Below are 14,850 nucleotides of genomic sequence, written 5' to 3'. Positions count from 1 at the left end.
CTGCTGCAGGGCCAGCACTGGGAAATGGTTCTTAGTAAACCCACATGGCAAAACAAAACAGCAAGGACAATGAGGACAAAGAACAGAATTCCTTCACATTGGCAATACTGCATCAGGCTCTGAGATGACGTGCATTCAGTTCTTGAAGTATTTCTGCCTGCCTGCTCTGAGTTTTGGTGTGCCTATATCCAACCAGTACAGACAAACCCATAGAGAAGCTCTGTCCCCACCACAGTTGAGAGATTGCCCTGGGAAAGATCTTAGAGGCCCTGACATCTTTAGCCACAGAATAAAATTGTTTCACTGCATATTGTAAGCTTGCACAGGAGTAACCCTTTTTATTTGATTTTAATCTTTTGTTTTTGTCATCGAAAAACACAATGGTGTTTGAATCAGACACACGTGTGAAGTTAGGGCAGAGCACTGTCTCCTTTGAGATCTTCCCAAGTAAGGCTGTTTTACCAGTAGTGGCAACTAGATTCAGAATTGCCAAATTATGCTACACATATCACTGCATGAAGCCATTTTAGAGTGACTTGCTGCCATAGAAGGACTCACTGCCTTTCATCTATATGTTTGGTTACGATTCGTGCCACCTCTTGACTCTGAACTCACAGTACCATGGTATTGCTCTCCTTAACATCAGTGAGATACCTATAACAACAAAATACTTCAACTGAAGCCCTCAGCTCCCACTGGAGACAAAAATTCTTACTGGAGGGCGAAGGAGGTGGCAGAAGCAGAGCTTCCTGTTTGTGTTCAGCATCCAGCAGGATGAAACCCATCAATGCTGCTTGGCTTCCAGTGGTTAATGTAAGTGAAGGGACTCCTTTCCTTTGAGGAATCCTTCCTAAGCCAGCAGGAACTCATATGTTACAACTGCTTCCCTATTTCTACTGCTTTTTGAGAGCACCCTGATCTTTGCAGAGCAGCACAAACCAACACAGACAACTCTTAATGTCATACATGGCAGCTCCAAATGCTTACAGTTTATGTAAAGCTATAGAGCCAGTGTGATAAGATCTAATTACCAAGCAAATTAGTAAAAAACAGCTGTAAGTTTTGCAGAAATGTCTGGAAGTGCAGAGTAAATGGCCACAATTGATAGAGTTATTGCACAGGCATCCTGAGGGCACAGTCTGCAGCACTTGAGTCCTAACCAAAATCACTGTCAACAGTTGTTGTTTTCTCCATTCTGTTAAATGAAAAGCGCACGAAAATGATCCTGCAAACAGCCGTTTAATATTCTCATGCACATGAACTGCAATTATCAGCAGAAGCAACAACAAACCCTGCTGTAATGTGTTCATGGTTAATCAATTCAATTGATCACTGTTTATTAAATAAAAACCTGCTCTCTAAACAGTTCTTCTCTAAATGGCATGTTTGGAGCTCTTTTATTTCACTAGCTTTCTTTAGGGAAAAAAAAAAAAAGAAAAACAACAACAAAAAACAACAGCACGATGCTAGGAAAATCAGATCGATTAAAGCTTTTAATTCAAATCCACGCTAAGCGAAATGCTTGCAATGTATAGTGCCTTCACAAAAGCATTAGCTTAAAAGGGGCTTGAATCACACTAGCCACTCCCTGGAAGAGCTACACTGCATGTGATTCGTTCCTATTTTAAAGGCTTTCAAGCCATGTTAGCAACAGCCAGCGTATTTATCCGTGTAAGAGACAGTCATGACCAGGTCAGCTCAGGATATCAGGAAGTGGGCCGTTGATAATGCAGATTAGGGGCCATGCTTTATTCACATCAGCACTGTTGCATTGATCACTCCTATTTGGCACCTTTAGAGAGCAGATCAGAGATCAATGAATCCCAGGCTGAAGAGATGCTGTAGATAACAGAAATCCTCTACAGTCAGTTATCTCCCTACAAGGAATAACAGTCTTGCTCAGAATTGAACGCTTTAAATGTACATAGACTATACACTACATTACAAGCTCAATGGAAGACTGACACCAGGACAGAGCCTGGGCATAGCCCAGCCCTGAGCTAATCTACACAGCTGTATGCAGCACCAAGAACTTCCACCACTAAGCCAGAGTCCTCCTTGCCCTTCGGCTGCTCCAAATGGTACAGAAGGGAGGAGAAGAGGAGTGTTGACACACAAAAATAACCTCGTGGGATTTAATTAAGACTACTGAACCTGTGTCACTTGTAATTTATGGCAGATTTGAACCCATGCTCCAGAGGGAGAAAATGAAGGCATTTCCAGTACATTAACTGACTTCAATAACAAAGTCAAATCTGACGTCCTGTGACCCTCGAGTGAACGAAGACTAAGGAGTCCCTGTTATCCCAATTATTTCTGACTAGATTTGTGAGATGTTTGCACTACCGTGGAATCCAGCCACAACCAGGTACCTGCCCTAATGGGGGAAGTGCAAAGCCTCCCCATGCCACAAAACCCTTGCGAGAGCATTAGAAACCTCCAGCAAAATTGGGTCATTAATGGTATGTTCCATGGAGAAAAAGGGATGTTGGGCATTTTCCCTCCCCCGACAGCAGGCACCTGGCCTCCACAGGAGCTAAGGAAAGGCTTACAAATAAAGCTGTGCAAATAACCGGCTTTGCCTTTTATGGCCAAAGTGAAAAAATAAACTTAGCAAAAATGCTTTAGGTCAACTAAAATGTTTTGTTCAGCCTCATATCAGGTGTGTCACCTTTCATCCTTTGGGAGATGGGAGGAAGGGTGAGAACATGCTTTATAATTGGGCAAAATGAGGCACATTTTGCAATGGGGAAAAAAAAAAAAAAAAAGGCTAAAATGACTTCTTTAAATCTATTTTTCTCATTCTTTTACTTTCATCCAGAATTTATTGCTAACTATGCTAGCAACTTTCAAGTAGGTTCTGCAAAGCCAAATCTATCAGGGCTCTCAGGGACATGGGGAAAAACCAGTGAAATCTTCCTCTCAGAATAACTTCTACAAAGGTACTTCGGGGAACTGAAAAGCAGAAATAACTTCCTATTTTATTATTATTTTTTCTGAGGAGCCAGAGTAAATGAATTCAACAAAATGATACTACAAGGAAGACTTTCCATGAGATGAGACAGATGTTTTGCAGGGCTGCCCAGCTCTGAAACCAACAACAATGCCAGCGAGGCTGAAAGCCACAGCAGTAGCAGCAGCCTCTCTAGTCTGACCTGTTTGAGAGAAAAGGGATTATTAGGGAATAAAATTAAATCCTTTCGATATAGGTTCACAGCCACTGAGTTTAGCACGCAGATGTCTAGTGACTGTGTTAAATCCATCTTTCCCCCTAGGCTTGCTAGGCAGCATCAAATGAATTCCTGACCATGCTGATAAGACAGCTGACAGTGTGTGGGGAGGGGAGGGAGGCAGGTAGATCTGAGCCAGGAGGACGCCGTGGGGAATGCTGCCCACACAGCAAAGATGTCCCAAGTCTGTGCCTAAACCACCAGCCTTGCTCTGGGAGCTCTGACAGACACACCACTTAAGGGTGTGTTTTTCTCCTTTAGGAAATTGGCTCTCAAGTTGGGATAGAAGCAATGCCGCATCAAAGCTGCTCATAATTAGGTACAAATTTTGCTTGTAGTTCAGCAATTTATACGGATTAGCAGCTGCTGACCTTCTCAAGGCCCCCGAATGGCAGGCTCCCATCCCTGGTCACAGAGTGACCTCTAGTGTCGCCTGCAGCACGCACACGGAGCGGCGCAGGGCAGGCACACGGATACAGGCAGAGGACAGGCATAGAGCAGGCACAGGGACAAGCAATATCCCCTGAGATGATGCACGAAGCCCAACCAAGACCAGCTTCTCAAGTGGGCTAAAGTGGTGCCTTCCCCCTGATTTTACCAGCAGTCCATTTAAGCCAGCTGATGGCATAGTTCCTAGAGGCTTCTCCGTCTGTGCTGCACTTTGCAGAAAAGAAGCGCCAAAAAGCCTAATGCTTTTGACCTTGGTCCTTGCTGTGTCTTCTGCTTCCCTGCTTGTGAAAGCAGCTTGTTGCTCTTGCTAACTGCTACATGGGAGTATTAGAATTTTTTTACACCCTGGCATACTGCCATACTGGCTGTTACTGTCATCACATAATTTCACAACTTCATTTTACTCCGTAATAAACGTTACTGCAAGTATTTTGAGATGGATCGAGTACTGAGGAAGGCAGATTTTCACTGCTGGATTGAAGTTGGTGTTGTACAGATGCTCTTCTGGTATTTCCTGTACTTTTAGCTACTTCCTTTTGTCTCTCTCTTTTACCCTCATCTATAAGCACAACACAGAGCACACCACGTTCCGACATGCTGCCTTATTTTATCAGCAGACTTCCACCATCCACAAAGCAAAGCAGCCAGTGATACCCATTTCTTACCCCATGGAACTGAGGTAACACTGCCTATGATTTAACAAATACAATAATCCAATTTTAAAAGCATCAGAAAATATCACTCACTACACAAAAGAGTTAAAAAAAAGGTGCCTATTTTCAGCAGGAGAGTCTCAAAAGTACACTGGTACAGGCAAAGTGGCTTTTCCAGGCAAAATGAAAATATGAATTGGAACAGTGTGAACAACGGGTTTGGCATTCCTTGCAGGCCATGATTATCACTTATCAAATTACCCACAAGCACAGCAAACCAAGTGAAGCAGCACATCACACTGACACACAGCAAACCGAGGCCTGCAGGAAGCTTCAGAACACTCTGTTCTCAGCTAGGGGAAAGAAATACTGTAGATTAGGCCTGAGAGAATGACCCTGTGCTCAACATTACCTGTTCCCATTTCAGAATCACAAAGGACAGAAAAAGAATCCACTGTTTAGAAAAGAAAAAATAAAAACTTGTAACACACGGGGATAGAAAATGCAATAAAAGAGTATTGCATATAGCCTGGAATAGATCTGGATTTTGTTTGGTTCGGTGTTCTCAGGGACCAGCCCAATAGGCCTTGAAGTCACTACAGTAGTTTCCATCAATTTCAGTGAGCATTTAACTCACCACCAGTCTGACAGACCTATCTCCAAGAAACCTCAAGTGCCACTGCATTAGGAAGAAATCTCAGATGAAGGAGAAAGCAGGTCTGATGACAGCTGAAATTAAGGCTTGCACTGCACAGGACACTGAGTTCAAATGGGAGGGAGAAAAATAAAAGGATGTCTGAAGACTCCCTGACGGGACATGGATTGTGGAACAACAGCACAAATAATCTGCATCCATTTTCAAAGAGCAATGGACCCCACATGTGAGCTTCCAACAGATAATCCTTAGTTATTCCTGACTGGTATCTCCTCCTGTAGACAAACACTCACATGTTAAGAGTGAGGCACAGTGTACTGACAGGAATAAACTGTAGAATTCAGATATGTTTGTTAAGGCCAAGACAAGTGTAAACCTCAAAGATAAAATTAGGGAAAGTTTCTAGGTGTAACTTCTTGAAGAGACGAGGGAGAAAGCTAAAATCAAACATCACTGGACAGACAACTATCAGTAACCCAAACAACAAAGAGAGGTACAAAAGGCCAGAGGAATTGCAGCCCAGATGGTGGTCATGTGAAAAAAAAACCACATTCCACAGATTGCAAAGCACTTAACTTATTTTTGATTGTAGAAGACAGAAGGATGGCAAAGTTAAAAAAGAAATGTGCTTGGGCCACAGTCATCACCGATACAAGCCAGTTGTGGACCTCTCTAATTTGATCCACTGTTTCTTGCTTTATTTTCCCGTGAAATACTTTAGATGTTTTAGATGTGGCAACAAGGAAAAAAAAATGTGAGACTCAGAGTAGTCTGTACCAAAGTCGATACTGCAGGGAGGAGTGGGATATTTTTTGAGAGACAGAAATTCTAGGAAATGTTAAGGTGGTCAACAGTTACTTGCTCCATGTGTCCCTGAGGAAAAGATAAAAGTTACTGTGAAGAGTGAAGCAATAGCATTGCAGCTTTTTTCAGCACTGCCTGAGCATCAGTGCCCTAACAGGAGAGAAAAATCACCGTGTCAGGAACATCTTTCCTCTTTGTCTTCATTAACTTACATTTTGGCTGCACACTCCAGAGGTGTGCAGCAGAGAGGGATATACAGGCTGAAAAGGGCTCAGCTGGAATTGCAGCCCAGTTCTGCTATAAAATGACTCAAACTTCATTAAATAAAAGAAACCTGCTGTAGCCCAAGGATTGAGAGACTTGCAGTTTCCCTTGCTCCTAGGTTAATACAGCAAAGTTGGCACATTGATAGAACACTTAGCAGGACAGTGGGATGTGTTGAATTTAAATGAGTCTTCGTAGCTGGTAGGACTACACTAGGTGCTTCATACATAATCTGCCACTTAGAGGAAGAGAAGAGAATGTAGCTACAGAAGGAAGAGAAAGTGTAAAAATCTACAATTGCACAGTGACATAGATTTGTCACAGAAAATTGAAGATTGTCCGGGCCTAGGAGTGAGAAATTAAAGGAAACAAGAAACTCCACATCATAGTCTAGAAACAGAGGATCTTCTAATTTAGATATATCTGACTGTAAATCAGTCCATTATAAAAAAAATCAGATATGCCAAGAGGATATAATCAGAAATCCTAAAACAGATAGAGCTCATGTACTATATCCAGTCTACAGCACATTTGCTGGACAACTGAATCACACAGCAAATCATTGACTTCCAGAATGCTTGAGCTGTCATGGATATGTTCACATGCTCAATTCACAGCTCAACTGCAAGTCGTGCTACACAGGTGTCAGGCTTCAACCACATAGAGCAGATGATGTCAAGTCACGATACCTGCCAAAAGCGTGTGAGGTGGAGTCTGTCCATGAGTTCCTAATGCCCATTAGTTGAAGTTTTGTACTTGCAGAACAATGTAGCAAGAGCTGCTGATCCAGGAGTGCCGTCAGACATCTGCAAAACAGAAAATACAGTGAATGCCTTGTTAAACACATAGCCTTCTGCCAAACGAAAAACAACATGACAAACTCAGTTCTGGTTCCAAATCAGTCAGGTCAGCACTCAAGAAGGAACCTTAGCCATTGAGATATCCAGCCTTGGACTAAAAATACTGAGCAAGGGCCTGTGTTGTAATGTGTTCATTTGGGAAGGACTTGATGGGGATCACATGAGCCAGTACCAGTACAATGGGGACACCAAGAAAAAGTACACATCCAAAAGCTGGCCTCTTTACAGACTTACACAATAGTCTCCTGCCACCAGCCAGGCATCTCTATAAAACTGTACCTTAGGCTTGAAGCTGATTCTTAGCATCCACAAATAGGCACGTGGGGCTGTGACCCCAGAGAGCATTACGTGGCAACTGGACTGCCACAACTAACGTGGCAGACCTCATAGGAGTCTGAATTGGCTTTTAGGAGGTATTGGCCTTTTAGAAGGTAATGAGCCTACTCTGTTTTGGAACAAATTACATACGTAAGGGCAGGAAAGCCATTCTGGAAGTCCTTTAAGCTCTTGAGAAAAAAATCTCAGAGCAAGGAACATTCTCTGAAAACTCTCCCAATAACCTTACACTGGTCTGGAAAGAGAGGCTAAGGTTGATACCTAGCTGAGAAGATACTTGAAAGATCAGATTCCTCAGACGTGGGGACACTTCTGGAAGGGAAGGGACCCATGCTAGAGAGACAGACATCTCTGACATACCAGACAATAATGTTATGAGTACTTAAAATTAGGAAGGTTGAAAGCAGGCTTTTAAACTCAAAAGCAGTTACGCAGAGAACACAGCAGAGGATAGAACAAGTCAGACAGAAGTACAGAAAACAGATTAGGAAGCATTTGAGTGAAGTGCCACAAGAACCAAACCAATGATAAAAAAAAATCCAGAAGGGAACAAATGAGAGAACTGAAATGCCTCCCAGGTGAGAATATCAATTAAATGGATATTTCAAAAACTTGAAAACAACCTGTGAGTTCGCCCACATCTCCCTAACTCTATTTATGCTGAGACCAACAAACAAATAAATAAATAAATACAAATCAGGCAAATACTGTGTGGTTTCCACTATGTATAAGAGAAGACATTCTGGGAGAAATGCCCAATGGCTAATATTTATTCTAAGCTAGATGCATCAGCAGTGTTCTGGCAGCAGTATTAAGGCACAAAAACAGAATTTGTGCCTGGGTGCACTCAGTTCCTCCCCTGGGAGATACTGCCACCTTTAACTACCATTTGGGCTGTGCTCTGCGTGCACAGTTCATCACTGCTGAATACAACACACTTTTTATGCTATCTGGAGAACAAATACTACATGCAGTACCATTTTGAGAGACGAATTCTAAGAGTTCTGGGAATACATTAATTCCATAAGTGGAAATAATAGAGCAAGTAAAGAAGCTAACATATCAGAGTGGGAAATTATTGTTAGGCTCAGTCAATCAGCAGGTATTCTGCTTTAGGAGATGAGAAACTAACGCTTACTTTTAGAGGGGACTGACACAGAGAACTGAGAGCCTGCAAGTTCACACTTCCATACAGGCATACGTTTCTGCCTCACCTCTCACTGACAAGAAAGAAACAATCTTTTGGGAAGTTTCTCCATTTTGTTTCCTTGCTTTCTGCATTCCTTCCTGTTCAGTGGCCTGAGTGGAGCTGAGCTGCCCCATTTGGTTCCTCTGGAATGAGAAGCTGCAAACCCTGTGTTACTCTCTCAGATAACCAGCCTCAGCCCCTATGATGTGAGCTGGGGCTGACCTGTGTCTTGGAGGTGTGGAAGTGATAAACTGGGCTCTGTCTGGACAGCTCACATTTCCTTACACAGTCACCTACTTCTTCCTCCTGGCCCAAGATGTGACCTACATCACTCTTGAGAAATGAATTATCGGAAGAAAATATTCTTAGAGCAGAACAGCAGTTACTTAAGCATCACTTTTTAATGCCTATCTGCTTTCAATCTGTGTCTGTATCAGTGTGGGGGTGTTTAACACAAAACTGTACAATTCCTAGAGTAATTTCAAGTACAAATTGTACCAGATCCACAGAAAGAGAGAGAGATCCCTAGGAGATATTTGGGTAACATAACCAATTCATACACAGTGTGCGGGTGTGTGAGTATGCAAGCGAGTACAAAAAAAGCACATGTACACACACACCCACACATCATGCCAGGATGCTGCAGAATCCCACAGACATCATAAATATAAAAGCCTGCCTTTTGCATGCATTATTTCTGAAATTTCTCAAGCCCTCCTGTTTCACAACGCTGAATTATTTAAAACGAACATGGAGAAGCAGGATTGCACTTTAAAGAGGAGGAGAAACAAACATTACCTGTATGTGAGCAAATCAGATTTTGTTTCATACTCAATTGCTCACAAAGAAAGTTTGTAACCCTGGTTTGACCTTACCCAGAGCTGCAATTTTCCAACTCTCACGGTGACAAAAGTAGTTGAAACCTATATATGAATACAGTGACAGCAGTTTGACCCTGGCTTGAGTTAAACTGATTTTTATATCTAAAGACAACAATCACTTTTTGTGTTGTCAGAAGTAATACGGGGGGACAACAGTATGAGAAACGTCACAGCACGGGGTGCTACAGACTGGAAAAAGCATCTCCTTGATGGGGTCCCCTGGTCTCTGGTGTGCCCCTGGTAAAATGATCTAAGTGATTCTGGCCCATTGCCACCAGCCCTCTTCTTTGCTGTATGTGCAGAGAAATGTGTTACAGCATTATGAACATGTCAGTGGAACTGTTAGCAGCACAGAGATAAAACCTCACTCATCTTTAGTGCAGTGTGTAGGAATGCCTTTCATTCCTTTAATTATTAAGCTAAGTGAGCTAACCTCAGTTTCCCAAAGCCAGTTTAAACCGGACTGTACCCTGCAGATTCATCACTTATGGGTTGCTGATGAAGAAGAGCTTTAAAAATATTTTGGTCTTTTCCTCTAGCTCTTTCCCACCTGCTTGTTCATTTATTTTAATTCCTTGGACTCCTAAGCCTTTTGAATCTGAGGACAGCAAACACCTCGAGTGAGCTGTAAGCAGAACTGGCAGCCTCACCACTTATCTGCTGCTGGCGTGGAGCCCCAGCCCCAGCCTGCTGCATCATCCCAGCCCCGCTAGGGTGCTCCCAGGAAACAGTTCGTGAAGCCTCCTGGCACAGCTCTGAAGAAGGAATGGCCCTGCTGCAGCAAGCAGTGTGCCTGTCACCATGCCTGGAGCTGAGAAGCATTGGGTCGCTCAGGAAAACTCCAGCAAACACCTCTATCTCAGCTTCTGCAGCCCAAGCTGTAGGCCCAGAAGGAGGCATGGGAAATAAAGAAGAGAAGATACGAGTTTGACCTGAAAGTTTCTTTGCATTTATCAATGCAGCGTAAAGCAGCTGTCCTATGCCCAGGGCTGCCACCTGCAAAAGTCTGTCCTCTTCTCCGCCCAGCTCCTTTGGGCTGTCTGCCCACCAAAAATGACCCTATTCACTCATTTGGAGGTCAGAAGGAATAGCACTCTACTGAAGGAATGCGGGTTCAAAATAAAGAGGAAATCAAAATAAATCTTTGGCATATAGGCCAGTTTAAATCCTGATATTTGGATAATGAAACACACGATATCAACTAGACCAAAAGAATCATGAGCATTCAGGGCTCTGATTTTGCTTTTCAGACTGGGTGTAAAACCCTGTGTTCCTTCCAAATCACATGTTGCCATCTGTCTCTGCTTCTCACCATCTCCATTTGACCACATGCTGCTCTTCAGGGCATACGAAATCATCAGCCAGTAAAGAGGAATAATACGTGAGGATTCCTTCTCCCTGTACTCTTTTTGTGCTTCCCAAAGTCTGTCCTCTTCACCACCCCTACCCTACCAACAAATGTGACCCAGAGTTTGAACTTACTCCAGGATTATGGTAGGTCAGAATGTAGATCTGATTCAATTTTACTGATGTTCTATGGATACCAGGAAAAGTTGGGATAAAAAAAAGTCAGGTAGAGGAGAAAAACTACTGTGCAGGTAGTGAGACACGAGAACCTTTGTTTTAGGAGAGAACAGTGGAAAAAGTAAAGTTACAAATTCAACATCTACAATATGGGGCACATACAGCAGATGAAGAAGATAGTGTTTCAAGTAAAAGCAGTGCAGTAGGACTGCTAAGAGCAATCACAACTGGAAGACAGAGAAACACCCTGTACATAGATAGAAATTAATGTTCTGGCTCCAAAACTGAGCTCAAGGTCATCAAAGTACAGAGTACAAACACAATTAACAGCTATGCTAGTTTGTCTAATTTCGAATGATATCTGACCCCCAGAAATTACAGGTACTCAGGTCAGTCCCAAAGTTCCCTACATGCTTTGTAACTTCCCCATGGTAGGGCTTTCCTCCTGTCCACCTGCCAGCCATTAATCAGGATAAGGCTGAGCCCAAGACACAGGGAAAATTCCCTACAAACCCCATCCTTCCCAGGCAGCTCTCCAACATCCCTCACCTCCTTTCCTTCTCTGTGCCTTCTTGGCTCCTTTGCTGCCTAATTTTGCACTGAGAACACACTTCACATCTCACACGTGGTCCATATCACCCAAGGCAGGTGCTGGGAGCACAGAAAAGCCATGGGGTGGTTGGTAGCTGGCCACTGTCACCTTGCATAGGCTTGGCCACTGAGTTAGCTGCTACTGAAAGCAGCCCTCCTGCTCCAGTGCCAGCTGCCAGGCACGGCACTGATTCTATTTACTACTGCAACACAGAGGCAGATCTGGAACCCAGCACATTAAATCAGCGTTGGTCCAAGCTATTTTAGGGCTTATAGTAAACCAACTCACGCACATTCTTTTTTATTATTCTCCCTAATTTCTCCTGTGCTTCTTTGCATATGTTAAATTGTGTTGGGAAAAAAGATTAACACGGTGTCTGCACTGGATTTTTTTCCTCTCCGTTTATGCTGAGAAAAGGGGGAAGGCAGATGCTTAACCCCCAGCAGGAGCACACCACTGATGTTAGCTTTGCAACCTACTCTTCCTTGCCAGTGTTCCTGTGATGATCCTCCAGGCAATCTGCACAGAGAAGGCTCTGGCTCACCTGCAGTCCCTTGCATCTGTGAGATCAGCTGCTTGGTGGCACCTCATCACTGTGAAGGGATGAAGCTGCTTCATCTAGGCTCCTGCCGAGTTCTGAGGTCAGCAGAAGTTGTGAGTATCTGCTACAAGGGGAAGCAAAACGCTGCTCTGTGAGTGGCAGGGTTTCACAGCCCTGCTCAGATGAGAATGCAGCTGGAGATGTAAGCCTGGAGCCCCTGCCTATTACCACAGACAGAATTTTACTTGCATGAAAGGCACGTACTCCTCCTTCCCAACTCCTGCTTAGCTAGGAACCATATTCCCCACTTAGGTAGTCCTCATGCCTACAGCCTTTCAGTGCTACTAATTATGCTTGTAGCTAGAACTGCACAGCTCAGCTTTCTCTTCCATACTGTGCTGCCTCTATTGAACCTTACTGAACATTAACCGTGTTGTACAGGGTTGAGGAAAAAGTGTGGAAAGCATCTTACATATCATGGACATAACTTGCAAGGGGAGAAACAAGGTGAGGACCAAAATCAGCCTGCAGAATTTCAATCAGTGCACAAGGAAAAAAGAATCTGAGTAAACTTTTGGATTCTCAAAAGGTTTTCCTGGCTGCCAGAAAGCTTTTTAGAGCCTTTTTAATGGAGAGTTACTTCAGAAACAAGAGGCACAGTATTTTTTCAAGAGGAGAACTGTGCTTTAAGAGATTTCTTTGTATTTCTGAGTCACAGCATACCTGCCTTCTATCGATCTACTGCTCAACTGGAAGAGAGCCAGCATGCCCCCATAGAGCAAGCCCCCACCAGAGCAGCATAATGCTTCATCAAACACTGACCACCTATCCATTGTCATGTATCCTGTATTTGTCACTAGCCAGATCAATCTCATGCTGTTCAGCACATTTTAGGAACCCAGGCTAATAAATCATTTAAGTGCCTCTCACTTCACAGATGGTAAGTGCAGTTCAATGAAGGTAATTATAAAAAAAAATTACTTCTGGAGCAAAAAAATCAAAACATGGGAATATCTGTCTAATAGAAAAGGCTTGCAAAGAGATTTGGGAGTTCTAATAATTCTGAGGAGCAGGTTAAAGGTCTGAGAGTCTGACAGTAGGTTTTCCGTCTGATTGACTGAATCGATCCTGTCCTCATGTAACAGCTCTGAGAACCCTCTATCTAGGAGATTTTAGGTCCTGGAAGCACTGCAGAGGAATAAACTATACCAAGCCTCCTTCTCTCACTCTAATTTTTTTTTCTTTTTGCAAACATAATATCTATCACTAAGAAGATGAGGTGATAGAAAGGTGCAAGTCCTGTAGGGAGCATGGAAAACACTAAAGCAAGACCCAAATTCTGGTAACAGTGGCACATTCAAAGTAGATTCCTAGATTTCTGTTTGATTTTTGATCTTGGATTTCAAGATGACACGCTACTGCTCTGTCATCTCAACTCATCACTTACATTTATCTCTCTAACACGATAGAAGGAAACTCCTTAGTTATTAGATGATGCATACTAAGGGAAAAGATCCTTCTCAGCCAACATTGCTGATAGGCAGATTCACAAATGGTCAAAACATACTCTCCAGCTGGGAGGCCACACCAAGTGAAGTCACCCTTGTCCAGGCATTAAGGTCACAGCTACCACCATCTCAGCCATGCATAACTAAGGAATGGGAGCATGATAGACTGGAGTGAGGCCCCAAAGTTGATGAATGAACTCAAGCATCCGTCATTATGAGGAGAGGCTGAGAGCTGTGTTTGTTCAGCCTGAAGAAAGGAAATCTCAGGGGGAATCTTGCCCATGTGTATAAATATTTAACTGTGGGGAGTAAAGAAGATGAAGCCAAACACTTCTCAGGACAGGAGGCAATAGGCACAAACTGAAATACAGAAAATTCCATTTTAACATGTCTTTCCACATAGAAAATATGTGCTTTCTGGACAGTAGTTCCAAAACATCATTTTTAGACCATCTTCATCATTCCTCTGAAAACATTTGATTAAAGGCACCTTTGTCAGAGTCACTGCACTTGGTGCTAAAGAGCTCAGGTGCAGCTTGTTAGCAACAGCTGAACAAGCCTTTTTTATTTGCCTACAGCTGCCCCACCTACGTGACAATGGGGCAGGCTGCCTAAGCAAGACAGCATCTCCATTTATTCTGAAGGGCAGTCATACTTGATGTTCATCAAACTACTGGGCTAGCCTTCCACAGCTATTCTGGTTCATGTCTCCAGCCATCTCTATGTCCCCTCATACCAGCTTCAAATCTAAGTGTAGAAATGCCCCATCTTTTACAACTTTCTTTATTAGCACTACATAACACATTGAGTTCAGCCAAATTTGGGGTTTGTACAGAATTAGAGCACCAAGTACTACTGAGATGGAGACTCAAATACTAGACTATTGGGTTTATTTAAATATGGAATGGGAAAACTTGTTTCAGAAATGGACAAAATCTCTCTAAAGTTCAAAGCAAATTGCAAATAGTTGAATTCCTCTACCTTTTTCTTTCTCTCTTTCAGCTCAGTGATAAATTCATGTCCTTCAATCAATTTACAAAGTTTTCTTACTGCGCCAACGTTTGTATTAAGTTATACAACCTAATTTTCACAAATCCATTTGTTTTTGAAAAAAATTGAAAACCACATAAGGCCTTCACATAAAGCCTTCAGAATCTATGATGTTTACCTCGCCTTTTCTATCTAGCAAGTTGTGATTTTCATCTTGATCCAAAGACATTATGCTAACTAACCCAAGAGTAAAGCATTGTTTATAAATCTCTAGCAAAATATAAGTGGCTATGTCTCCTCCTTACAGCTTTCAGAACAAAGAACACTTTTGATTGCAATTCCAATTTGAGAAGCCTAACATTTAGTCATGCAT

The 14,850-nt window shown here is 42.8% G+C and overlaps 1 long non-coding RNA gene across 3 annotated transcripts in view; it reads right to left on the bottom strand.

The window, feature by feature from the left end:
* The window catches only part of LOC128075341 (uncharacterized), a 138,685-nt gene that overhangs the window by 97,021 nt on the left and 26,814 nt on the right, over window positions 1-14,850 (bottom strand). For all 3 annotated transcript variants that reach the window (XR_008203781.1, XR_008203783.1, XR_008203782.1), the window contains exon 2: window positions 6,746-6,862. This is a non-coding gene — a long non-coding RNA (uncharacterized LOC128075341). The remainder of the gene's footprint in view (window positions 1-6,745; window positions 6,863-14,850) is intronic.

This window comes from Tympanuchus pallidicinctus, unplaced genomic scaffold, assembly GCF_026119805.1.
Source record: "Tympanuchus pallidicinctus isolate F22 unplaced genomic scaffold, pur_lepc_1.0 scaffold12, whole genome shotgun sequence".
NCBI lineage: Eukaryota > Metazoa > Chordata > Aves > Galliformes > Phasianidae > Tympanuchus > Tympanuchus pallidicinctus.
This window is presented reverse-complemented; position numbering and strand designations above follow the sequence as displayed.